Source organism: Chionomys nivalis, chromosome 25 (genome assembly GCF_950005125.1).
Source record: "Chionomys nivalis chromosome 25, mChiNiv1.1, whole genome shotgun sequence".
Lineage (NCBI taxonomy): Eukaryota > Metazoa > Chordata > Mammalia > Rodentia > Cricetidae > Chionomys > Chionomys nivalis.
In genome coordinates this window covers 21,824,157-21,851,740 of record NC_080110.1, presented here as the reverse complement: position 1 = coordinate 21,851,740, position 27,584 = coordinate 21,824,157, and the positions used below count along the sequence as shown (strand labels likewise).

General features: G+C 43.7%; 1 non-coding gene across 1 annotated transcript; it reads left to right on the top strand.

The window, feature by feature from the left end:
- The first annotated feature begins 11,070 nt into the window (after positions 1–11,070).
- On the top strand, positions 11,071–11,196 carry LOC130866696 (small nucleolar RNA SNORA40). The gene has a single exon (XR_009056379.1). It is a non-coding gene; the product is annotated as a small nucleolar RNA SNORA40 (small nucleolar RNA).
- The last annotated feature ends 16,388 nt before the right edge of the window (positions 11,197–27,584 follow it).

Sequence of the window (27,584 nt, the reverse complement as noted above, 5' to 3'; positions counted from 1 at the left end):
TTGACAAGACTGAAGTGGCCAAAGTTTACAAGGCGTAGTACCAGACTTGAAAATGCTGCTGATACTGAACGTCTGGAGAGCTACAGAAGGTCTCCTGAGTATCAGTCAGTGTGTAGGGGAAAATGAGTGAGACTGGGGAAAGACACATTCCAGTGGAGCAAATACAGCTTCTACAGGGTGGGGCTTGTCTCATTTCTTGCCGTTCAGAGAAGATGGGTTTCCTCACTGAAGGCCTCTTAGATTCTGCTTGAGACTCCATTTTGTCAGATAAAATTTTTTTAGTGACCATGAGCACACAGGTACACAAAATCAGTGTACAATTCTCACAGTTACTATTAGCAAGTCATTAAAATATTATTTAAAATAAATTTCTTTGCGTACTAGCATTTATCAAAGATGAAAGCAAGTTTGCACACCAATGGGAAGGATGAGCTTGTTTGTTTTTGCATAAAGAATTAAATTTTGACTGAATCCTTGATACCATGGGAAATGGAGCTTATTCAACATTTTTCAGAGTTGAGTGATATTTTTATTTTATTATTATCAGTGCTGAGAGTACATTTTACATAAATACACAGAACCAAAATGGCAGAGGTATGTTTAGACTGGTTTTAGAAGCTGTTGAAAATCCTGACTTAATCCCAAAATGTTTTGTGGAACTCAAATCAGCAACTCAAATTATAAGCTTTTTTTTTTTTTTTTTTTTTTTTGCTTTGTTTTATTTTTTGTTTTTCGAAACAGGATTTCTCTGTGTAGGTTTGGTTGTTCTAAAGTGCACTTTGCAGAGCAGGCTGGTCTTGAACTCACAGAGATCCGCCTGCCTCTGCCTCCCAAGTACTGGGATTAGAGGCGTGCGCCACCACCGCCCAGCCAGTGTTTTTGTTTTCTGTTTCATTTTGTTTTGTTTTGTTTTTGAGACAGGGTTTCTCTACATAACCCTGACTGTCCTGGAAGTCACTATGTAGGCCAGGGAGGCTTTGGATAGAAAGATCCACCTACCTCTGCCTCCCAAGTTCAGGGATTAAAGGCATCCACCACTATGCCCAGCTTTAAGTTGTAAATTTTAAAATCAATTATTCTAACCCAGTACAACCCAGAGAAAAACTAATTTGATACATGCTGAGAAATGGCAGCAGGAAAACAGTGAGCATTTTTGTTTAATTAAAGCTATTATGCTTCTCAAGGAGCAAAACACGTTGCATTTACAGTAAACAGCAAACACTACAGTTTTTAATAAACAACTGAATCTGAGCAGATGTGTCAGGCAGCCATGATTGACACTGCATGACAAGACAACATGCGCAGTGCACATTGGCCACTCAGAACCAAGGCTATAATGAAGTTACACACAATACAACACGGATGAACAATTGCTCTAAACATGTCAGATCCACTATACATTTAATATGGATTAATTTTATATTGTTTTTTATTGCATTCTGAAACTTCCTTCTCTCATCCAATTTTTCATAATTCCCATATTCAATCATGTAACTCCACATGGGATTTTGACCCACAGTTCTAGTTAAGGACATGTCTTAGGGACTGTGGACCCCCAGACCCTGATTTTCCTGTGACCCCCCTGCCTGCCAGAGTAAACAACTTGTTTTTCCTATGCTTGCAGCTGCTCTGAGCACGAGACCCTCAGGAGTTCCTGATGGCAGGGGAGTGGTTTCTGGTGGGCTTGCAGCTGAGAGTTAGGGTGTGGCCATTAGTCAAGGAGACCCTATATAAACTGCCCTGGACCACAGTAAAAGGAACATTATTTTTTTTGTTTGTTTTTTGTTGTTGTTGTTGTTGTTGTTGTTTTGAGACAGGGTTTCTCTGTAGCTTTGATGCCAGTCCCGGAACTAGCTCTTGTAGACCAGGCTGGCCTCGAACTCCCACAGATCCGCCTGCCTCTGCCTCCCGAGTGTTGGGATTAAAGGTGTGCGCCACCACAGCCTGGCTAAAAGGGGCATTCTTGAGGCATTCTTGGAGCATTCTTGGTACCCGTGTCTCTGTGTGTGTTTCAATCTCCAGCCCCTTGCCCGACTCGCGAACCATACCTTAGCGCACAGAGCAGGCATTGTGCTACAGACATGCATGGGAAATACACAGTTATCTGAATGGAACTTCAGGAGGTAGAAATCAAACATCTGAGATGAAATATAATCTGCTCAATTCCGCAGAGTGGAAGATTAAAGACGTAGTAGTAGAGAAAACATCCAACTGAGATGCGTGGAGAAAGGATAGGACAGATGAGCCAAGCCTCAGTGATCTGTGGGACAGCTTTAAATGGCCAGATGGGTGTACATAGAGTCCCCAGAAAAGAGGGTCAGGAAGAGCATGAATAAACAATAAGAAGAAAGTTGCCAAAAGACATGAAAATTTAATCATCAAACTCTAAGAACAAAAACCATGAGAGGACACCAAGGAATATAAATTATTAACAATGGCAAATTATTAAAAGCAGCTAAGAGGGGCTGGGCCAGTGGTTCAGTGGTAAAGAACACTTGTTGCTCTCGAAGAGGACCCCAGGTTCAGTGTCCAACTCTCGCATCATGGCTCACAGTCATCCGTAATTCCGGTTCCAGGGGGATCTGATGCCCTCTTCTGACACACACGGTGCACATACGTGTGTGTAGGAAAGACACTCATGTACAGATAAAAATCAATCAATCAGTCTTTTTAAAAAGCTGTTGAACAGTAAACTACAGCAGTATACATAGCCGGGTAGAGAGTAACAGTGGTGTCTGACATCTTGTCTGAACTGACCTCCTGGGAAGTGGTGGTGCACGCCTTTAATCCAGCACTTAGGAGGCAGAGACAGGCAGATCTCTGAGTTCGAGGCCAGCCTGGTCTACAGTATGAGTTCCAGGACAGCCATGTCTACACAGAGAAACCCTGTGTTGAAAACAAAACAAACAAACAAACAAACAAAAAACCAGCAACAACAAAAAATAAAAAGGCAACAGCATAAGAGAGTTCATAATGGAGCAATATCTTTACCGAAGGGAAAAGTGTCAGCTTGGATTTCAAACCCCAGCAAAAATGCCCTAAAAACTGAAGGGGAAATAATGTTTCTCTCATTCACATGAGCACTGAAATGCTTCATCGCAGCAGAGCTGAAGGGCAAGCCATGACCAAAAGTTCCTTCTTGCCAGAGGAAAAGCGAGTGTCTCCAGGAGTGAAGAGCCTTGTTTCTAGAAAAAAAAAAAGCAGATAGCTGTTAAAAGATCGGTTTCCTTGTTAAAAATAAATGGTTTCAAAGGTATTCAGGCAGGTTAATAGGAAGGCTCTGAAAGCGTGTACAATGTATTGTATGGAGCTTAATGCAAAATGTATACAATGTATTATATGGAGTCTATAGCTTAACGCAAAATGTGACTGTAAATACCAAGTGAGATGTATGGCAATGACGTCAGGAAAGCCTGGAGCTTGAGGGAGAAAGGAGCTGTTAGAAGCATTTTGTGTAGCCTATGTAGTGACATTGTCATTTAAAGGAGACTGTAGTAAGTTTAGGGTAAACCCCAAAGCAATGACCAACACCGAACAACACAGTTTTACCTAATAGGTCACAGAAAGGAGTAAAGAGAATCATAAAAGTATTCACGTAATGCAGAAGAAGGCAGAAAAAAAGAAACAGGGATCAAAGAGGAGATGAATCATGCCAAAAACGGATAAGCATAAGAAACTGTAAACCATGTTGCCACGGCACCGGCCTGAACTCTTACGCAAGTCAACAAGTTGACTTTGATCTTTCTCTCTCTCCACATCAAAATTCTCCTCCAGAGGAGCAGAGGATTAGAAACTTGAATTAACTGTGATTACAACAGCAAAAAACGCTCCTGGCAGCGATTCCTTTTCTGACCTAAGCATTTCACAGAAAGATGCTTGGCAGGTTCAGTCAAGAGACTCAACGCAGAGCCCTTCCTTAATTCAGGTTGCTCTAGCCTAACAACCCAGGCAGGTTCAAAAGGGAAACACTTTCCCTTAGTCCTATTCAGATTCCAGGATATTCTGTAGACCTGCTGGCCAGATGGTTGTTTTGTGAAGAAATGCCTGGTCATTTGCAGCCCACTGCTTGGGGGTGACCCCTAAGGGGCTTTGTCTGTGCTGAGCCACCCTCACTTGGAATTCTGAATGTGGCTTCCTCCAGGGCCTGGGTCTTGTCTAATGCTGCATCTGCTGCAAAACCAGTTTTATCTCTTTCCATCTTTCTCATTTGCCTCATTCTTTTGCTCTCCACACTGTCTTGGGTGGTGTTGAGAGGTCAGGGAAGGCCTTGCACGGTGCCTGATAGGCAAGCCCTCCTACGAATGCCTACCCCATCCTAATTCAAAACCTGCCGCTGCCCAGCCCAATGCGTCATCTGATACCAGGTTTTCAGCACAGTTTGAAACTACAGAGTGTGGCTCATGATTGGTTGGCAGAGGTGGAGGCAAAGACCTTCAGAGTGTGTTTATTACCTGTGTGGATTGTAACAGGTGTCTTCTGCCTCCAAGTCTTCCCTACGGCCACTGTTTAGGAAAATTGGTGGACTTCATTATGTAGATTGGGTGAGACGGCGATGGGAAACTTGAAAAACAGGAAAGCTTGGAAACCAGAGAGAAAAGTACTAGGACCGAGAGAATAATGGGCCCAAAGGGAGCTGAGGCACCATAAATAAAGGCAGGTAGCTGGGATGTGAGGGGAGGCTGGAATGCGGGCAGGACCTGGAGTATATGATGTTCACGGAAACACAGGAAAAACTACGGGACACGTGGGATTTTGGGGGTGAGGGAAAAGGAATAGGAACAGCTAATATGTCTCTAGGTCACTCAAACCCCTCCAATCGTCCTCAAGGATAGGAATTACCTCAGTAGAATTGTGGCTGCTGTGTTTACCGGAATAGGGAGCACGACTGTTCCTTGGGGACACTGAAGAGGACAACTGGCGTGTGTGGTGGCCAATGTCTATTCCCTTTATAAGGCATTTTCACATCTTCTAGAGACTGACTCATTGGCCCTGGCTGCTCCTGGCAGCTCAACTCCAGTGTTGAGCATAGGACTTAGATTTGCCCAGTCAGAGACCCACATTCTACTGGCTCAGAGTAGTTGAGGAACGTGTGTGCGATTTGAGTCACAATCAAAGCCGTTGAGAAAGAGAAATTCTGCTGATCTCAGAATTTGACCATGGTGATAAACACAAAGGAAGGTAAGCAGGGCAAAACTCTGAGAAAGTAGGTCTCTCAGTGGTGACGTTGAGACTCTGTGCCAGCGAGTGCTGCAGCTGACCCTTGGCTTTTAAACTGGCCCCCTCACTGTTGGTGTATGTAAGGATGAGCCGTGTGAGCAGGATTTAGCCACTTGGAATGCAAAGAGGTCTAAATTATACAACATTTGCCTTACATTTTTGTCACCTATGATAACGACACGTCCCCATAATAATTAGTTCTATTTCATGAGGACAGAGACTACCTTTCTGTTTTTTCTACCAATTCCCCCAACACTTAATGTGATGTCTGGAATATTGTGTAGAAGTCATTAAATGCATCCTAACCAATTCATGATGTTGTGCCTGGAAGCTTCTCAAGGTCTCTGGATTTCTTTGAAAAGAAAATATTCCTAAAAGTTCTGGGGGAGAGCAGACAATCTCTCAGTAGTGAAATCTTAAGTCTGCATGACCATAGAAGGCTGTCCTTTGCCCATCCCCAAGACTCCGCGATCTTTCCTAACACAGAAGGAAGGTTTACTTTGGCACCCAGTTGGAGAAGGCAGTCCGTCGTGGTGGGAAAGCCACAACTGTAGGAGCTTGAGGCGACTGACTGGTCACACTGTGTTCACCGTCAGGAAGAAGAAACGGATACAGGTGTTTGGGTCCCCGGCCGCTATAGAATGGTGCTGCTGACATTTAGGGTAGATTTTCTCACCCCAATTAGCCCAATGTACGTTATCCCTCACAGACTTGCCGAGAGATTTGTCACCAAGGTGATTCTGTAGTCTGTCAAGTTGTCAACCAATGTCAGACTTTTTAAAGGGTGCCTAACCTACTATTACATCGTCTGTACATTTACAGTACATAGAGAAACAGTTGAAAATGGCGGGGTTTACAGTGCCTGGGGAGTGGGCTCCTGCTGCCAGGTAGAGCAGCCCACTTCTCTAAACAGCTCAGTCAAAACCAAAGCAGAACTTGAGTGGAGGAAGCAAAGAGGGGACAAAACGGGGATCCTGTTTGTTGGTTCCACCTGTCGGTCCTTTCAAAATGAAGCCATCCGCTAAGTTCACAGAGTCGCGTACACAGTGCGTAGATAGCTCATATTTCACAGGTTGCTCTTTATCAACGAATGAATGCATGGTGGTGTTGGAAGCTGTAGTTAGTCGATTTCTAGTGTGCTGAACCTGGTGAGCAATTCCTCTAAACTCTAACCTGGCCTTCCTTATCATCACCTTCTCCTCTTCCCATCCTCCTAAATGTTAAGACTAAGTGGACAGGATACCATGCATGCATCCCTTTCTAACAGGGTACCTCGACAGTCCACAAGTATCTAGTCTGCTTGACAGCCTTCTTAACCTTACACTTAAACATTGGCTAACAAAAGTTTAGTAGCTTTAGCTGCCGACATTAGTTAATGGCTATTCTCACAACTCAGACAAATAGTGTTTCTTCTGGCAAAGTTTGTGACCTTGAGCAAGCTGTTTCTATGTATCAATATTTTCTATGTACCTATGAGAGAGGGGAATTAGCTCCTCAATTATCAGCTGCGGTTTTGCTTTATTATGCCACATCTATGAGATGTGTAATTTTAGAGAGTCAATAGTGATAAAACTCTCCCAAAGTTTACAATATGCTTGGTAGTTTTTCCATCTTGACTTTCACCATGGTGATTAAGATATAAGGCAGACAAGGTACATGGAGATTGCTTTTCCCGGAGACGTCGCTGCATGGTCGCCGCATGGCCCTCCCCTGTACAATGGGGTGCCAACACTCCTGCTATCAGAAGGTAGGATTCATGTTTCCCATCTTGGATTTGACACCTGCGACTATGCTGGAAGTAACCCTCTGTGACCTCACGGGTTAAGTCATAAAGGTGAAGTAGCTTGTGCTTAGGGTTTTAGATGCAAGCGCTTCAAACACAGCCACCAGGCCATGAGAACACGTACAGGGCTGTAGATAGGCATTTCATATCGCAACTTTGGCTGACCTACTAGTGAATAATCAGAATCAATGGACGTGCGAACAAGAATGTGCAGGTGGAGTTTTCCTGTGCTGAAGTGGCGCCCAAATAATTACTCAGAATCTTAATATTAATTGTAAATGTTCAGCCAATAGCTCAGGCTTACTACTAGCTAATTCTTCCATTTAAATTAGCACGTATTTCTTATCTATGCTTTGCCACATGACTTGATACAGCATGCCTAACTTGTGTCTCTCTGTGTCTCTCAAGGTGACTCTGACCCCACCCTCCTTTCTCATCCCATCATTCTCAGTTTGGCTTTCCCACCTAACTGTATCCTGTTCAGCTATTGGCCAGTCAGCTTGTCTATTAAACCAATTATAGCAACACATATTCACACAGTGTACAGAAGGATTATTCCACAGCAAGAAGGACTTCAACATGCTTCTAGCAGCAAAAACCCAAACTGGGTATGAAAGAGAGCACAGCAGGGGTTGCCCAACTGGACTAAATAAGCCCCAGCACAGGAAGCACTGATAATTGTGGGGCTGGTTGTATGCCAACTTCAGACAAGGAAAGAAAAGAGTCTCAGATAAAAAAAATGCCTCCTTAAGATGGGACTGCAGACAAACCTGTGGAGCATCTTCTTCATTTGTGGTTGATGTGGATAGACCCGGGGCAATGTGGGTGGTGCCATCCCAGGGCTGGTGGTCCTGAGTTCTGTAAGACAGCTAAGTACTTCTTCATGGCCTCTGCATTAGCTCCTGCCTCCAGGTTCCTGCCCTGTCTGAGTTCCTATACTGATTTCCTTCTATGATGAACAGTGATGTGGAAGTATAAGCCAAATAAAATCTCCCCCCCCCCCCCCACACCACCAATTAGCTTTGGTCCTGGTGTTTAATAGAAACCCTAAGACAGAAATTGGTACCAGGATATTGGGGTATTGCTGTGACAGACCCGACCATGTATTTTTATAAGGACTGTGGAACTTTGCACTAGAAAAGTCGTTGATTGTTCAAAGCTTAGTGTGGGAGTTTGGAAGAGAAGAATGTTGAGAGGAATGCAGATGCTGGAGGCCTGGCTTGTGAAGTCTGAGAGTCACTCCAAGTCTCTGTTGGGGCCATTGACTATTTTGAGTTAAGAAACAGTGGTTCTGGTTAGCTGGGGCTGAAGAAATCACTTGTGATTAACAAAATCCCAGGCCTACTGAGGTGAAACCCTTGCTTTGCTTGGACAATTGATGCTGGTCAGCTGAAGCTGAGAAATTAGTGGTGATTAAGAGACCAGCTTCACTGAGGTGAAAGCTTCTGGAAAGTGTTTACTGAGAGCACGTAGAAGCACGTAGAAGCCATGTTCCAGAGAAGGCCAAGGTTGCTTGCACCTGTAGCTGAACTCTGTAATGTAAGTGATACTGGTTTTGAAGGCATCAAGGGGTCATGAAGAGCAGCTGAGGCTACATAACCGCGTGTCAGGGGTGGAGTCCCTAAAGAGAGCCTAGGAGAGGCTATGGGTGACAGTGCAGCCCAGTTGCAGCAGAAGACCCCAGTATTTTGGAGGTGCCAGGACCATGGGACGACCACGAGGAACAGTAGCAGTGGTGGAGCGGAGCCAGCCTGCGCCTAGAAGACAAGCTGTGTGTGCTGCAGAGGGCGGACCTGGAGCAGTGACCCAAGCCCTATGGAGGACCCCAGAACATTGTAAGGAGATCCTAGACATTGGTCACTGAGTTATTTACACAGCAGGAATTTGGTTTTAACTTTATGTGGAGTGTGTCTGTGCCCTGCTTCTTCCCTCTTGAAATAAGGGAATGTCTAACTTAGTTTTTATTTTGCGGGAGTACACAGTTGAATGACTTCGAATCTTTAAAGAAATTTTGGATTTTAAAAGAGACTGAATTTTAAAGTGTTTGAATTTGCAAAGACTGGAACTCTTTAAGTTTGTAAAATGTTTTATGTTGTACTGTCAATATTAATGTATAATCTTGGGCATGAACAAGAAAGGAACGGTTGTGGCTTCACCGTGAAGCATTTGTGTGTCAAGGGGAAAAGCGGTCAGCTGTGCTAGTTTGCCAACTTGACACACAAGCTAGTTTCATCTCAGAGGAGGGAACCTCAGTTGAGAAATGCCAGGCTGCGGGCAAACCTGCATTTTCTTAACTAGTGATTGATGTGGGAGCGCCCAGAGCATTGTGGGTGGGGCTCCCTGGACTGGTAGTCCCGGGTTCTGTCAGAAAGCAGGCTAGGATCCTGGAGAAATGGCTCAGAGGTTAAGAGCACTGGCTTCTCTTCCAGAGGTCTTGAGTTCAATTCCCAGTAACCACATGGTGGCTCACAACGATCTATAATAGGATCTGATGTCCTCTTCTGACATGCAGGTGACATAGCACTCATACATAAAATATAAATAAATAAATAAATAAATAAATAAATAAATAAATAAATAAATAAATAAAAGAGTAGGCTGAGCAAGACATGGGAAGCAAGCCAGTAAGCAACACCCACCACGACCTCCGCCTCAGCTCCTAACTCCCTGTCTGAGTTCCTGTTCTGACTTACTTTGATGATGAACAGTAATGCAGAAGTGTAACCCAAATAAACCCTTTCCTCTCACAAGTTGCTCTAATTTTAAGCTACTAAGTTGGAACACATGCAGTAATAGGTTACTGGAATAGAACTGGTATTCTTTTTAGTGTCCTAAATAGGTTTTTGAGGTCTGCAGTGGTCACCAAATTACCTATTTGGGGCAAGGTGGGGGAGAACGGTCTGTTTTGCTCACACAGAAATAAGCTATAGAAAGAGCTGTCCGATTAGGCTGTCTAAGATATAGCACACAGTGATCATCTTAGCTGTTAGTTTAGTCAAGCCTACAGAGAAAACCTCAAGAGCCCGACAAGATTAATTCCAAAAATTATGACATAGAAAAAAAACAGCAATAATATACCATATACAAAAATTGATATCATATTTGACTTTTTAAAATTTTTCTGTAGGGTTTTTTTCTTGTCTGCTTTATTAATGCCATACCCTCAAAGCCTAGCCTTGCACAGACGCTCGATAAAATGTGTTGAATGAAGAAAGAATGAATGGCTATCTGATGCTTAGTGTTAATTGTTAACTTGACAAAAGTCTAGAATTATCAGGGAGATTGTTGAGAATGTCCGTGATAACTGAGGTGGAAATAACCACCCACTGTGGGCGGTACCAGCCCTAGGCACGGAATTCTGGACTGTGTCAGAGTAGAGAAAGTGGGCTCAAGGTCTAGCCTGTAAGCCTGTATTCATTGCTCCCTGCTCCTGATTACAGGTGCGACGTGACCAGCTCCCTCCAGCTCCTGCGGCTGTGACGTCACTGCTATGACAGACTGTAACCTGAAACTGAGATTTGGTGAAACCCCCGTCTCCTGTCAGTGGCTGAATCCAAATGTCACTGCAAAAGGAAGAGAAACCAGGACAAAAGTTGACGTCTGGCAGAAGGCTTATTTCTGAAGGGTAGGATTTTGTGTGGGTTTTGTTATTTGTTTCTTTTTTCCTCCTAATTTCTCCATCATGATCGTGGACTACTTGCATAGCGTCCTTATAAAATGCCACGGTGCTTTGTTTTAGAGCAACAGCGGCTCTTGGAAAGGCCCTTGGGAGAATCTCTTTCTGTTGTGTTTTTTTTTTTTTTGTTGTTGTTGTTGTTTGTTTGTTTTAACATGGAAAGGAAAACAGCTCAGCTTATGTGCCAATTCTGATTGGCTATTCCTAATGTAATTACCTCGCAAGCTCTGAAGGATTTTAAAGTTACCCCTGGCTGATTAGTGATGTCTGCCATGGAGCAGGTCTGGAGAAGAGGAAGGTGCACTTGCCTTGTGAATACATGCCTTGGGCGGTTGATTACTGCCGTCTTGGAGCTTTACGAAACACGCTCCTTATTAGCTCTTCAGTCGCGGTTAGCAGTTGTGTGTGGTTTTGGTGAACTGGTAGCCGCGGACATAAAGCAGGCTTGAAAACAATCCGTCGTTTGCAATCCAGAGCTCATGCTTCACTATGAGTTTTCATATATTTAAGAAAGAATATGACCCTCAAGACAGTTCAAAGTGGCAATGCTATCGAACGAAGAGCGGATACTATAAAAGCATAGTGAGACGGTATGTAGTCTCAGGTCTTAGAATCATGGCGTCTGCTACACTTCCCTTCTTCCCAGCATTCTGTTCTGTCGACTCCGCCCACCTAAGGACTGCCCTATCAAAAGGCCAAGGCAGTTTTCTTTATTCAGCCAATGAAAGCAACACATAAAAAGAAGACCCTCCTATACAAGCCACTCACATGCCCATGGACAGATTACACACATGCACATGATTATAAATAGGATGTCGATAAAAATAGAAGCAGAGACAGTGTGACAACCAGATGCACTGGGTCAGCATTCCAAGTTTAACTTGCTGAATGAAGATTTTACCTTGTTATTTATTTGTTTATTTATTTATTTTTATGTTAGCAAAACGTCAAGGCAGTAAGGCACACCGGGGCCCACCTCCTCCAACCAAGGATGCTTATACCATAGTTCTTGGATTTGAGGTGGTAGTCAGTCTTGACCAAACTGAGAGTTGGGTGTTGGGTGTTCACTGGCTGTTCTGTGATTGGCAGTCTAGCTTGACTTGTCTCTGCATTGTCGTAGCGATGTGACTATGTTAGGTCATGTAACAAAGCAAAATTAAGGGGCAGGTCAAATGAAGTTGCCAATCCTTTGCCGTAAGTAGGAAAAGAATCTCAAGTTTCCACTAGAACCACGTCTTTAAAAGTAGAAGAGAAAGGCAAAACGCATCAACAAAAGCCAGACAGAGAGGACATTTTTTTTTTTTAAGCTGGGAAAGAGAATCAGGAGACAGTGAGCTGGTAGCCTGAATAGTCTGTCTGAAGGCAGATCAGGGGAGCCAAGACCAAGGAGCTAGAGAGGATGGGAAAGGCCAGAAATCTGAACCCCAAAACCAAGGAAAGGAACATAGCCTACTCCCGCATTGGTATGAGCCCTCGGGGGTCCATGTTAGCGTTCTAACCCACAGGGCTATGTAATGATAAATTTGTGTTGTTTAAACCACCAAGTAACTGATTACAGCTGAAATAGAAAACCGGTCTGTGAAATATGCTTGTTTTCCTTTATGAAGGAAATGACTGTTGGCAGCGCCTTCCAGCTGTTAATCATGTCTTTTGCGGCTCTCCCGTTCCAGCTCATCTCTAGTTTGTTCTCAAGGTTTGAGGATCGTGCCTCCCAACCTCGACAGTTGTATGAAGCAATATGAGAAAAAAGCAACTTTCAACCCTGCTGATAAATGGTTTTTAATCCCCTTTTCTCTCAACTAGTGTTTGTCTATCCAAGGAGACCACAAGCCATTGCATAATTGCCATTGTGTGTTCCGTAATGATGGGGGTTACGTTCTACAAATGAGACGTTACTTAATTGTGTCACTGCGTGAATGAGAGAGCATGCTTATCCGAATTATGGGGCTAAAATGTCACAGGTGCTACAGGTACTCCTTGGGACCCACCGTTGTGTATGACATTGGTCAAAGCATTGATAGTTAGTGGGTGACAGACACGTCATGCTGACCAGCTCACCAGCTCATATGGTTGGCTCTTAGAGGTGCAATAGTTTTAATATTTAATGATAATGCAATGTTTACAGCATTGCTTCAGTTTTCGTGCTCTATTTACTTCCTCCCTTTCTTCCTAAATTGTTATGGAAGACCTTAAACTCCTGGTCCTTCTGCCTTCTCCTCCCAAGTGCTGGACTCCCAAGCTATGCGATGTCATACCTTGTTTGTTCAATTTTAGATGTACGTGAAAAACTTTTGAAAATTAATGTCTATGCTATACCTTATACTAGCAAGTCTGAATTCTTGGAGTGAATTTAGCCACTAGATTTTTTTTTTCTGTCCTGGTTTTTCGAGAAAAACCTGTCATGGAGCTCACTCTGTAGACCAGGCTGGCCTTGAACTCAGATCTCTGCCAGCCTCTGCCTCCCAAATGCTGGAATTTAAGAAGATGGGCACCGCTACCACCTGGTTTATGTGGAAGCTTCTGACCTAGAATTGCAGACTGAATTGTGTAGATATCTTCCTAGCCTTTAACTGGTTTGTTTTATGAAGATACTTTCAGTTTATATACATTTTACTTTTGTATAGATGTATACATATATGTATATTCAAAAAAAGGCCAGTTGCATAGATATGTGTATATATACATACACACACACATATATTTGCTTATATAAAACTGTCTTCTTTTGGAATTTGTAGTAAGAGCAGTGGGCTGCATTCCGCTCGGCTCTCAGCCACCTGGCTAGCTTATGCCCCAAAATAATTACACGGAAACTGTATTCTTTTAAACACTGCTTGGCCCATTAGCTCTCTAGCCTCTTACTGGATTAATCACATCTAGATTAACCCATTTCTAATAATCTGTGTAACACCACCAGGTGGCTTTCCAGGAAGGATTCTAGCCTACATCCGTCTGGGGTCGAAGAATCATGGCGACTCGCTGACTTGGCTTCTTTCTCCCAGCATTCTGTTCTGTCTACTCTGCCTACCTAATTTTCTATCCTATCAGGCCAAGCAGTTTTCTTTATTAATTAACCAATGAAAGCAACAGATAGATACAAGACTCACCTCTATCATTTTCCTTTTTCTGTTTACACAAAAAAGAAAGGCTTTAACTTTAACATAGTAAAATTACATATAACAAAACAGTTATCAAGTAAGAATTATAGTTACAATATTTAAATCCATTTTATCTTTTATCATAACTAAGGAAAATTGTAACTATCCATTCTTCAACTCCATCAAAGACTCCAGAAGGATATAATATTACCTAAGCAAACAAGAAGTCCAAAACTCTAGAAATGACAGAGACATCTTGCTGTCTGGACAGTCACCCAAAGTTCTTTTGTACCGTTGGGGCATCCATCTTTAGCCTACAGGCCTATAGTATCCGGAACATTTCCATGAAGCAGGAAATTCCAAAGACAGTTCAGTCATTTTTTGTTGTGTCCTGCAGAATGTCTCGCAGACTCTTTCATGAGTCAGAAACCCGAAAGACCATCTCACCTTTAGGCAAGTTCAGCAGTCCTCTCTCTGTGGGTTCGTTGTGTCCAGTTTATGCAACAGTCCAGGCAAGAGCAGTTTCTTTCCCAAATGGCTATCAAACTCCATAAGGAGCCTCTTCGATGCCCATCTTCCTCTTGAAGTAGACTGGTGCTGCCAGGAGCAGTCGTGTCTCGTTGTCCTGAAAAGCCCTAAGTTATTAAAACATTAAATGCCATATTCTGTAGTCTTTGAAAGATATGAAGAATGTCTATCTAATTGAAATATATCTCTATATATCTAGAAAATCTAACATGACTATAAGCTTTACTATTATTGATGATTATCCATTAACAACCTATATTTCCTAATTATACTTTACATTTTTAATGAACTACACAATCACAATATCTTAATCAAGATCAGAAATACATATACATATAACAAAATTGACCTTAAAATCTATACCAATGCAAATTATTCATATCTATATCATATCCCCCTTTAAATGTAAAAGAACATTTATAAACAATATTTGGGAACATGGTCTTTGAGATTAATGACATTTTTCTTAGACTGTAGATTTGTGTGTTTATGTGTGTGTGTATGTGTATGGTGTGTGTGTGTGTGCATGTAGGTGTGGAAGGTATGTGTGTTGGTGAGAATTAAAATCAGGAATAAGCCCTCTACACACTACACAGTTGCTTTACCACTGAGCTATATTCTTTGCTCATTTATTTATAGTGAGTTTCTTGAGTCTGTTGGGGATGTTTATGACTTTTTTCTTAAATTTGGATATTATATATTTTTTCAATCACATTTATTGTTCCTGCTTTCACCGTCTCTATTACTAGTATATATTTAAAGACCATAGTCTATTTCTGTTGAGCCAACCATGTTATATTGCTACCAAGATAAAAACCTCAGAAACAGGAAAGCCCTTTCTACTGTGCTGTAAATAAAGGAAATCCCCACAAAGGTGACTCTAGCCTCGAGGACCTTGGTTCTTTTGGCAGGCCTGGAAAATTCCTGTCTCCTGGGGCTAAGCAGGAAATCTGGATGAAATGGACCAGTGTGTTTAAGGTGGGACCAGAGGGAAGCTGAGGTAGACAGTTTGCTAGACAGTCCAATTCTTAAAGAAGTCAGTTCAGAACCCGTTTAAAACATTTCGACATTCATATCAAACATGTTTGGGCTTGGGGCTTTGCCCACTAATTAGTTGGTATGGAATTAGGGATACGCCTAATTCATGTCATCATTAGAGCAGCAGTATAGACCTACTAAGGAAAAACTTGGCAGTCAATGGAGGAAAAAAGACTCTCTGGCTTGCGTGGGACATAACCTTGCAGTTCGGTCAGGTCAATTACCTCAAGAAACCACCTATAGGAAGGTGGATTCATCTTAATCCATGCTAAAGAGATAGGAACCAACCATTTAATGAGATACTGTAATTTTCTCACCCAAAATTCTTACCCCTGAGTATAGCCCCTACGACCCCCATGAGTTTGGCTGGGTCTTCCCACCTTTCTGAGGCCCCCAGAAAGGTGCAACTTTGCTTTTTTGTTCTGTTTCTTTCTTTTGGATGCTGGCCAGACCTAAGTATACTTTTGCTGGTATTTTGGGCCTCATTACTCTGTTGAAAACTCTCCTCCTTACTATGTGTATACTTGTACCCCATGTCAGACCTCTGGACCAGCATGTCCCCTCCCACCAGCTACCAAAGTGGAGAGCTTGCCTGTCCTGGGCATTTTTCTTTTAAACTCTAATAACTGTGTTCTTGACGTTCTGTTTGAGTCCATTTTAAAATTGTTTTATTAATGAGGCGAAGAACCCCAAGAGGGGCACTCAGTTTTCCTGGTGTCATCATGGAAGATCTTGTGGCAACAGTGGCTTTGGAGGAAGAGGAACCGGGGAAGGAGCTGGTTCACAGGTGGACAAGAGCAGCTCCTGGCAGAGCAGGTCCTACAAAAGGGGCGTTTGGGTGGCTGATGCTGAGGACTGAATGTCTGAGGCTAGCTTGGTTTACATTGCAGATCCAGGACAGCCTGGGTTGTAAAGGGAGATTTTGTTTTTAAGGACATAAAACAGCAAAAAGAAAGCAGTGACATTATTATTTACTTAAAGGAGGTTTATAAATGAACCTCTTCCCTCTTTTTAGTCTTTCTCTGTTCAACTAGACACAGGCATTCTTCTGTCTCATGATCTGCCCAAATCCATTGCTTCTCTGGAATTCTCCCTCTCGGCTCTGCTCTCCTTGGGGCTAGTGCTTTGGGTTATGTGTAAGGATCCCACTCTGGCTGGTTGGGAGTTCTAAACAGTGTCATTTGAGCTACTTGCCAGGCAACTTAATTAGAAATCTTAGGCCCATTTTTACTGCCCACTGAACTTGCAAAAATGCTGTTTCTCAACAAACATAACTGCTCTCTCCCTTTCAACTCAACCTGGTGGCCAGGTTTTCTGAACACGCTAATGGTAAGCTTCCAGTTCCACACCATACACTTGATACTCAGAAAAACCAGTTTGGCTTTCCCTTTTTGCTATAAACAAGGAAGCAGCTTCCAAAAGGGAAGTGGTATTGATAACCTTGGTTTCTACTGCACAGTTGGCAAGGATTAAAGCTACAGCTGGGAGAGTCCTGTTTACACCCTGGGCGAGGGACTTGGTGGCATAGGTCAGATCAGCTGACCGGTGGCTAGTCCCTAGCTCTGGTGTCTCAACGAATCCCTGGCTGCAGAGCCCGTAGCAAAGCTTTAAAACATTTCTCTGTGTGCCGCTTTTAACAACAACACAAGGCAGGTTGGGAATTATCACCCTAGCTTAGACATCATTAAATTACATTTCCAAAATAGAAATCACAGCTCAAATAGTTATAAGCTAAAGTTCCCTGCCACTTAGGACCTTTTAGATGTCGTAAAAGCCCCGTGACAATTTCATTTTTTTGATTCCTTTTTTTTTTTTCAAAAAGATTTACTTACTTTTACTTTATGTGTATAGATGTTTTGCCTGCATGTGTGTCTGTGTCCCACGCGTGTGCGTGGTACCCACAGAGACTAGAAGAGGGTACTGGAACCTATTGTGTAATCACGCAGAGGTAAACAGAACCAATTTATTAAGGGATTGCAAATAGAAAGGGACGAGCTCACAAGGCATAGAGAAAGGCTGACATCACTGCTGATCCCTTGCTATCTCTCCGCTGTTCTGGGTCTCCTCTTGTCCCCTCACACCAAGCGAGAGCCAAAGCAAGACAGTCCACATGCTTTCTTTTGAAGCTTATCAGTGGACATGTAGCAGCTCAGACCACACTAAAAGCACCGGTCCCCTACAAGTTAATTGACTGAATGGATTTCCACAATGGCATTCCCTAGAACTGGAGTTTTGGAGGGTCTTAAGGTACCTTGTGGGTGTTAGGAACTGAACTGGGTCCCCTGAAAGAGCACCCAGTGCTTTTAATTGCTGAGACATTTCCCCAGTCCTAATTTTATTTCTTAAGACTTTCTGTTATCTTTAAAAATAAGGAATGCCCCCAAAGTATCGCATGTATTTTAAATGTTTACAATAAAGAAACCACTGTAGATTAGACTTTGAATATTCCCAAAGTCCACAGGCACAAAGTCTAGTCTCTCATTTGTGGCACAACTTGGTAGAGGGAGGACCCTTTAGAGCAGTGGTTCTCAACCTTCCTAATGCTGCTACCCTTTAATACAGTTCCTCATGTTGTGGTGACCCCAACCATAAAATTATATTCATTGCTGCTTCATAACTGTAATTTTGCTACTGTCGTGACTCTTAATATAAATATCTCTTGTTTTCTGAGGGTCTTAGGCAACCCATGGGAAAGTGTCATTTGACCCCCAAAGGGGTCACACCCACAAGTTGAGAACTGCTGATTTAGAGCGTGGGACTTATTGAAAGGAAGGTAGAGTTTTGAGGACGCGTTCTTGATAGAGATGTAGACGCACTGACCACTTTCTGTGTCTCTCTCTGCTTCCTGGTTGTTACAAGATGAGGACCTTTAATCTATCACGTGGTAGTACCATGGTGGACCACCTTGCCACAGACCCAAAGCAAAGAGTCAGTCAGTTGACCATAGACTGAAACTTCTGAAGCCATGAACTGAAGCAACCCTTTTCTCTTTACAAGATGATTGTCACAGGGATGGGACTGGTGGCTCGTAGCACCCAAGTAGCTTTAAGACGATTACTGGTTGCCAGAAGAGCTAGGCATAAACTTAGGGAGTTGAGAAGTTGAATTTAGTCACTAACGACCAATGATTTATCACATATGCATAAAAAAATCTCTCATTTAAATGACACTACTCCCAAGACCTTCCAGGTTGGTGAACGACCTGGGAGACTATGGAGGTGAAACTCCCAGAGAGTTCCTGGAAGCTCTATCTACAGCCCCATCCTGCGCTTTGTCTCTGCATTGATTCCAGTACGTTCCAAAGAAACCATTTTCTTCAGTGCTGTGAGCAGTGCTTGCAAACAGTTGGCCGTGAGGAGAGGATTATGGGAGCTTGTAACTGTTAGCTAGCCAACTCTGAGAAGAAGAGGCAATGGAACATAGGCATGTTGTCTGACATAGTGATGGTCTGAAAGACTGAGCTTTACCACATGGGCTCTGAGGTAAGAGTTGGTTAGGTAGTGTCAGAACTGAACGGAATCTGGAGATGTTAGTTGGTGTCTGGTAAGCTGGAGAATGCGTTGGTCTGGGGAAAAGGTCCCACATATTTGGAGTCCATGGGAATGAAAAGCAGTTCAGGTGGAGGGAGTAAAAGTGTTGAAATCATCCTTGACTCTCTCCTGCTTTGGATTCAATGCAGACTGAATCACCAGCCTTTTTCAGAGAAGAGGACTATTACTTCAACACAGACTTAGAAGCCACCGCTTATTTTTTTTCCTTCTGTTGCCCTACCCACCTTTTTACTATTTCTTTGAAAAAGTTTTATCAAGAATCTCTTATGTTCCAGGCCTTGAGCTATGGAGATGAATAAAACCCACAAGGCCCTTCTCCTATGCTGCAGAGAGTCTAGCTGGGAGAAAAAGAAAATAAGAAAACACGAGATAAGAAGCCAACATGCTGAAAACAAAAGCAAGGCAATTTGATGAGGGCGAAGGATCACACTGGGGCTATGCATTCTTTCCCAAATATTTCTGAGTAACCCGAGATACCTTGATTGCCAGATGACAATAGGGAGGGGAGCTTATGCAGATTTTAATGGATTAAGTAAAAATTGCAGGGGATCCCCAAGTGGCTGCAGTGACAGAAGCATTGCAGGTTCCCTACTGGCAGCAATGGGCAGCGAGGGGCAGCGAGTCCCACAAGAAGACAAATGGGCACCATGAGACCAAGCCGCAGGTCTCCGAAGGTGGCTGGTCTTGGGCAGGGAGCCACACAGTGAGACAGAGACATGGATAGGCACGCCATGCAGAGTGAGGTTGGATTTTTATTTAGTGGGTTATGGAGGGGAAAAGGGAAGAAGAGCAGAGAGAGAGAGAGAGAGAAGAGAGAGAGAGAGAGAGAGAGAGAGAGAGAGAGAGAGAGAGAGAGAGAGAAGGGGTGAAGGGGAGAAGTGGGGAGAGACAGAAGCTGCCTCTTCAAGAGTGAGACGGGGGGGGGGGTGCTAGAGTGATGGCTCAGTGGTTAAGAGCATTGCCTGGCCTTCCAAAGGTCCTGAGTTCAATTTCCGGCAACCACATGGTGGCTCACAACCATCTGTAATGAGGTCTGGTGCCCTCTTCTGGCCTGCAGACATACAGACAGACAGAATATTGTATACATAATAAATAAATAAATTTTTTTTTTTTTTTAAAAAAAGAGTGAGACGGTCAGAGCTTCAGCTGAGCCTCAGTTGGAACCCTTTGTATATTGACTGTTGCTGCCGGACCATAACTCCTTGGACCATGACTTTTCTTTTCTGCTCATGCATCATTGCTCCATTGGACTTCATTAGAAACAGAGATTCTGTGGGCATTGGTGGCACACCCCTTTAATTCCAGCGCTCGGGAGGCAGAGGCAGGCAGACCTCTGAGTTTGAGGCCAGCCTGGTCTACAGAGTACCAGGATAGAGGCCAGAGCTACACAGGGAAATCAACAAAAAGAAAAGAAAAACAGAGGTCCAAGGACAAAAGACCAAGAATTTTAAGCCAGAGCAAAACGAGAGGACCACAAGGCCTGTCCTTAGAGGCTGCTTACAAGCCCTTGAAGCTGCAGCTGTTGATTCAACCTTTCTGAATCAAACCTTTGAGCGGAAGGTTTCAAGGTTTCGTAAGGACATTATAGCTGTCTTTGTTTCTCTGAGCCCACTTTGTCCTCCAGGCAGGCCCCATCAGGGTTGATTGCTCCACTCTTGGGGACTTCAGATTGGCATTCTTGCTTGCTTATCTGTCTTACTGTTTTGAGAGCTCTGTCCCCTTTATGTGTCCTGCCGATTGACTCGCCTCCCTAGTCTGCTTTGCTGACTCTGGTTGACTTCACTCCCTTCTGTCCCTCGCTTGTGATGGTTGAAGTTAACTTTGTGAGCAGACAGCCTGCACTAAGGTATTTTTTTTTCCAGGTCTGCTGTCAGCACATGCTTTCAGGGAATTTTGAATAAAACTATTTTTTTTTTCCTTTCTGAGGTGGAGTTTTCTTGATGTAGTTTTGACTGTTCTGGAACTCACTCTGTAGACCAGGCTGGCTTTGAATTCACAGAGATCCATCTGCCTCTGCTGGGATTAAAGGCAAGTGCCACCACTGCTGGATGAGACTAATTTCACTAAGAGATGATCCACTGGATGGCTAACAATGACCGTGGCTCCATCTCCAGATTCCAGCTCTATTGGTTAATCCACATTGCTAGTTCGAATATCTTTAGATCAGAGATTCGCAACCTGTGGATTGCAACCCCTTTGGGAATGAAATGACCCTTTCAAAGGAGTTTCCTAAGACCATCAGAAAACACAGACATTCACATTACGATTCACAACTGTTGCAAAATTACAGTTGTGAAGTAGCAATGAAAACAATTTTATGGTTGGAGCTCCCCGCAACGTGAGGAACTGTATTAAAGGATCGCAAAGTCGGGAAGGTTAAGAAACACCACTTTAGAATCGGTCTGGAAACCTACCCATGGATGTGTCTGTGGGGAAGGTTTGCTATTTTAAGTAGGGCGTCAGGAAGAGCCTCAGCGAGCACGGAAGGATGGAAAGAACCTGAAGAAGAGTGCTCTCAGGAGAGATGAGGACCAATGGCATAGCCTGGGATGACAGTACCTGGCCCTGTCCTGGGAGCCACATGGATGTTGCAGAGCAGTGTTTAAAGACAGAACTGTGGATGAGACACAGAGGCAAGGCCCAGAGGAGTTGGCCTTCCAGAGTACCATCAGGGAATTACAAACACGTGTGTCAAATAGCGACAGGATCCTCTGCCGCGGAGACACAATGGCTTTACCCGTACAGACCATTTCAACTGGGCTTTACAAGCTCAACTATAGCTTTTTAGAAAGACTCAAGCAGGACTCTCTAAATGTTTTCTCTGATATGATGTTTATGTTTTGTTCCTCACCTTGGTGTGACAACTCTGATTTTGCTTGTTTTTTTTTTTTTAAATTTAGTTGGTGTATGAAATATTTCCATCATCGCGACATTTTAATGTATATGTACAAGTGTTTTCTGTAATTGTACTTTGCCTGTATTCGTATTAATTTCTTAAATAATTTTGGGAACATTTTGTTTGTGTTCAGTGAGAAATATAAATTGTATCTATGTTTTTATCTTAAAAACATCTTTTGTTTGCTGGTAGAAATATTTTACATCAATCATTGTCTTCATTATTTGAAGATTAGCTTATTATGTTATAATTATTCTCGTTTGAAATGCATTGTCTCCACCATTAGATTTTGCTTTTATTTCCTTTGTTTTTTAAATCAACTATGATTTCTTTGTTAGCCAAGTATGCAGGAGAAAGCGAAAATGAGCTGTTTTAGTTAGGAAGTATGGCATGACTATAATGTGAAATCTTATATGGAGTCAGTGATTCTCCGTTATAATTGAGTCAAGATGTCATCAAATTAGTTTTCAGTGTCAATAGCGCTTTTGTTCAAAGTTTTAAAGATCATTTGAAATATTCACTGAGCCAGGCGAAAGAGGCGTCGTTCCCGGGCTCTGATAACTGCCAATGGACGTAGATGAATATTTATGCATGTTCCAGAAGGCAGGATTTAACCCGGCACCTACCCTTGTTCGAAACGCCTCCCACCGTCCCCTGACTTTCTATCGCCCCTTTCATACTTTCAGTCCCTTGTCCTTCTTTTCACCCCGCTCTCTTCCCCCAGACCACCTACCCTTCAAAGTCTATCCTGCTGCACTTGGGAGTGGTCTGGGCTCTAGAATCCAGGCTGGACAAAGTGTTCTAGTTCCCCTCATTCTCCGAGGAATTCGGTGAAACGCTAAAGTCACGTTTCACAGAGTCCGTAGCACTTAGCACTGGAACAAAACGTTCTCACTTGGCCGGATTAACGACCCGTGAAATCTGCAGGGCGAGCTGTTGGGAGCGGTGTAGAAGTCATCCCGGGGCTGGGACAGCTGGATATTTATTTTGACCTTCAGCTTGCTACCGCCAGCCTCGGGAGGCCAAAGGTCAAGGCTTTAGGAATGCAAACGTGAGAATTCAGGCTCTGCTCAGGTCACCGTATCCGCAGCAGCCTCCGTGTGCCTTGACGGGTCCTGACAGGCTGTCTTCTGAAACAGTGTGTCCCTCCATGACAGACCATCCCGGAGCCAGGATATCTCGTCTGGGAAGTGAGTTGACATGAAAGTCACACTTCTTGGCCCCCTCCCCCCTCCCTGCCTGGGAATCCCGGACCCTGGGGGCAGCCAGCCATAGCTGTGAAGCCTCCATTATCCTCAGAAGGAAGACATACATGAAGAGGAGAGGCCTGCTCCTCTGCACACGGGCTGTGGCTGGTGTCTCCAGAGACCCTGCGTCTGAGCACCCTGCTCTGGGGCTCAGCTCTGCCCACTCCTCCCAGCTCCCCAATCACACGAACCTCTCTGTCTGTCCGTCCACAGCACTCATTAATCTAATAATCTCACTCCCCAGTCATCCATCTCATTGTCCTCTTGAATGCCTCCCACCCACCACAAGTAACCGAGGTCTTTGTTGTTTTCCCATCTGTGAATGAAACGCTAGGACACAGAGATCCGCCTGCCTCTGCCTCCCGAGTGCTGGGATTAAAGGCGTGCGCCACCATCGCCCGGCCAGATCAAACATTCTTATAAGGTCAGGCTAATTGTCTGGCCAAAGGACCACCTGTAGGCAGGCAGGCTTACCTTAAGCCAGGCTAAAGAGATAGGCAGAATAGCTTTTTCCTTTAATGCCTGTCTGAGGCCTGAGATAGCAAAGCCCAATGCTTCTCTTTTTCATTTTTCTGTCTTTGTCTTTCTAATCCCAGCCAGAACCTAAGCATACCTTTCTCATGCTCTAAGCCACCCTTACTTTGTCTTCCAAGCAGTGGTTCTCAACCTGTGGGTCACAACCGCTTGGTGGAGGGGCCAACAATCCTTTCACAGGGCTCGCCAATCAGCTATCGTGAATATCAGATATTTTCATTAGGATTCTTAACGGTAACAAAAGTACAGTTATGAAGTAGCAACGAAATAGTGTTATGGTTGGGAGTCACTCCAACATGAGGAGCTGTATGAAGAGAGAGGGTCGCATAGTTAGGAAAATAGAAAACCACGCTCTAAAGCTTCCCTCCCTGCCTACGGAGCCCTGGTGCCAGTTTAAATAGCGCAATGATCCCCTCTGCTCCTCCGTTCTCCTGCCATAACAGCCGCTAAGATTTACAGTTTGTCTGCCCTGGGAATTTTTCTTTAAACTCTTGTAAAAATTTCCTCAAGCCTCTGTTTGATTCCACTCTTAAATTCTCTTTCTAACGAGACCAGGAACCCAAGATGGTGGTCCCGTTTCCCCCTGTATCATTAGTGATGAAGGGAACCGCCTCAAATTCCAGGAACAGTGTTGAATCGTTTCCTGTAAAAGATCAAACTCTCTTAGTGAGCCGAAAGGGTTGGAGCTTGCTTGGAAGTCAAATATTTGCCAAAGCAGTAAGCAAGCACACAGTGGTTAGTTTTGCCTGAGGGCCAGTTGCTCGCCTTCCCTAGCTGCTCCTAGTTACCAAGAAGGTAGGTCCGCTCCCGCCCTTCTGCTAAGGGTGTGCCGGAAGCTAAACCAATCAGAGCGTTGGAGTTGCGTACTGAAGATGGGCTCCTGAGCCAACCGGAGGCAATGGTGCTCCAGGACCTGTGTGTTAAGACACTGAGGTCTTTTCCTTTGCTCTGGAGTGTAGTTTGGAGATATTCTAGATAAGTCACCCTACCGGGAGAGTATTTAACAGCGGTGCAACTGCGATAAAGGAGAATAGACGTAAGAGACGGAGAGAACCAGGGTCGAGTTTGAGTTCTGGTAGTAGAAGCTTTGGGTCATTTTATGCTGAATCACCCGTCCCTGAACCTTTCTTTAATTGGAGTACCAAATCTAGCATTTATTGGAGCTAGCTTTTGTTGAGTTTTTGATGTATTTTGTCAAAAAGAGCTGAATAGTAACACAGTTGATTTAAAGAGAAAGTCTACAGGTCCCTTTCAAAATTCCTAGTATACTTGTGCAGTCTGTATTTTTTCCCTCTTGATAGACGTGCCAGGATTTCCCTCTGTTTATTTGTTGCTTTATTAGCTTCATCAGCTTTTGGCTTTCTGGTCCTCTGGTGTTTATTTTCCATCTTGTTTCCTATCTTTAATATTCATTTCTTACATGACTTTTGACAACCCAGTTCTGTGTTTGTTTTAAATTCTCATGTTGAGGACATTAATATTTAGTCCTTTTTTCTTATTTATTTATTTTTTAAAAAAAAAACTGTACGTCGAAGAGTGTAGATTGATCGATAGCTTTCTTTTGGCAGGGTCTCTTAGCTCAGGCTGGCCCCAAACTTGTTTGTCACTAGAGTTGACCTTGAACTCTTGATCCTCCTGCCTCTGCTTCCTGAGTGCTGGTGTGACAGGCATAAAGCTCCAGTTTTATATGATATGAACTCGGGATTAAAGCCACAAACCCAGGGCTTTGGGCATGCTAGCCAAGCCCTACCAGCTGGGCTGTCTCCACCCCCTCCTATGTGTCTGACTTTAGCTTATCTGATAAGTTTTAATGGATAATATTTTCATGGTTTGGTGTTTTCTAATTTCCATTTTGACTTAGTTTCCCTGTAATGGCCTGTCCTGTCCCTTTAAGAGACAATCCCCACCTGTTCCCCTCTTCTGCTGAGGCAAGCAGACCTTCCTTTTGCTCCTATCCTGTGCTCTCTCTGTTCTGTCTCTCTTTGAAAGAGGTGGCTGCTGCCTCTTCTTCTCTCACCCTCCTCTCTCTCTCTTGCTCTCTCTCTCCCTTTTCCCCTTCCTTTTCATAACCCACTAAATAAACTATACCCATCTTCTTTGCATGTCGTGCCTATCCATCTCTCATCTAAAGCCGCTCCTTGTGGGACAGGCTGCCTCACTGGCCCACCACCTCCCACCTGTCTGGGACCCACAGAGGCCTCAGGTGGTGGGACCAGGATGCCCCTTGTGCATGGCCCATTGCTGCCCCTCGGAGAATTGTGCCGCCGCTTTTATCTAAACCATTATACACACATACACACACACACACACACATACACACACACACACACCCCGCCCCAGATTCCTCACAATCGCATTGGGAAATTTCCAAATGTGGGCGTTTGTGACATTTTCTGTTTCGTTTAATGTTGTGCCTCTCAATGAGCTGTGGATAGGCAAAGTGGTATTTTGTTGGTTTTTCTTTTGGTAACGACTAGGGGTTGTGTCAGGTCAGGCCTTTTAAGTTTTTCCTGTGTTGGAAAAGTTGTGTTCAGGATTCCTTTACAGTCTGCACCTGGATCTATAGGTTCCTTGTCTGTGGCTACAACCAATGTGAATAGAAATCTTTAAAAAAATTTTTACCCTCACTGAGAATATTAACTTTTGCCTTGTCGTTCTATCTCAAAGGATACACTTATTCCCACGGCATGTGTTCTGTTAGGCATCATACGGAGCCCAGAGGCAATCTTAAAGCATGGGAACGGGGGTGTCGATGATACCCCCAAGCTTCTGTTTTCTGTGACACAAGTGTTCTAGGATTTGGGATCTTTTGGGTGGTCTTGGGACAAGTCCCCCCTAGACGAGCAGGACAACCACCTATTATCCTGTTAGGTCACAAACTCCATTGCTTTGTCTAAATACACAATGTTCTCATAGCCACCATGGTTGAGGAATTGTAAAGTTTTTCTCTTTCAAAGTGTGGTTCTATAGTTAGGTAATTACATGCCCCAAATTATTGTATTTTGGGGCAAATTCTTTCTTTGTCATTGTGCATATTTGAGCCTGTTGCTCATGGAGTTGTATCTACTTTCTTCTGATTGGTGTCCTTCCATTAAGCCTTTTCCAACTCCTTGTCTATAGATTTTTCCACGTCATAACCTTGAATTTTTTCTTTTTTGATCAACGGTGTATATTTTAAAACAAACTTTAAATTTTATTAGCTGGACAAACTGAAATGTAAAAAGAATATATTACTAAAAAAGCTGATGGGATAATATATGCTCGCGGAGTCCAGGGGGAGAAAGAAATGAAGGACTGAAAGAACCCAGTTAGGGCAGGTAGAAAACAGCAGTGTGGGTAGCGATTTGAATCCAGCAGTAGATTGCATCACTATAAACAGAATTCACAGCCCGTCTAGAAGACCAGACTGTGGTATGGTATCCTCTATTCTCCTTATCAAGTGGGATCACTCGAGAGTGCTCCATTTGGACCGTCTGACTTGAGTCTATAAATGCTTGCTTATCTGTCCTGGAAGAGCATGTTTTCTCCTTGGAGTGGTTGATAGCAGACATGACCATATAAGGAGCAGTTCTGTGTTATCTGTCGTCCTGTGAGATGTTCTGTGTGGGCCAGTGTCTCAGATGAGGCTTCAGATGACAAATCTCCCCTCAAGGAGTTAGATCAGAGTTTGGTTTCTTGACAAACTGAATGTTTTTCCTTAGAGTTATTATTTTCCTTTCCTGCCTTTTATGCACTATACTTGAGGGTAAGTTCTGTGATGACTTTTAGGTCTTGTACTGAGTTCTCAAGAGCACGACCTCATCCTCCCAGTTGGCCAACATAATTAGACCGAGGACGTGGCTGGACTGGAGATGAAAGAAACAGGCTTATAAGGGATAAAAGCGTGTGGAGACAGATGCAGAAGCAAACATGGGCCTGACAGGGGCAGCTGCTATGGCTGAGAGATCAGCAAAGGCTCTGGGGAGTGTAGGCAGGAGGGATTAATCACACCTGCAGTGGGGGAGCTGGCAAGGGTT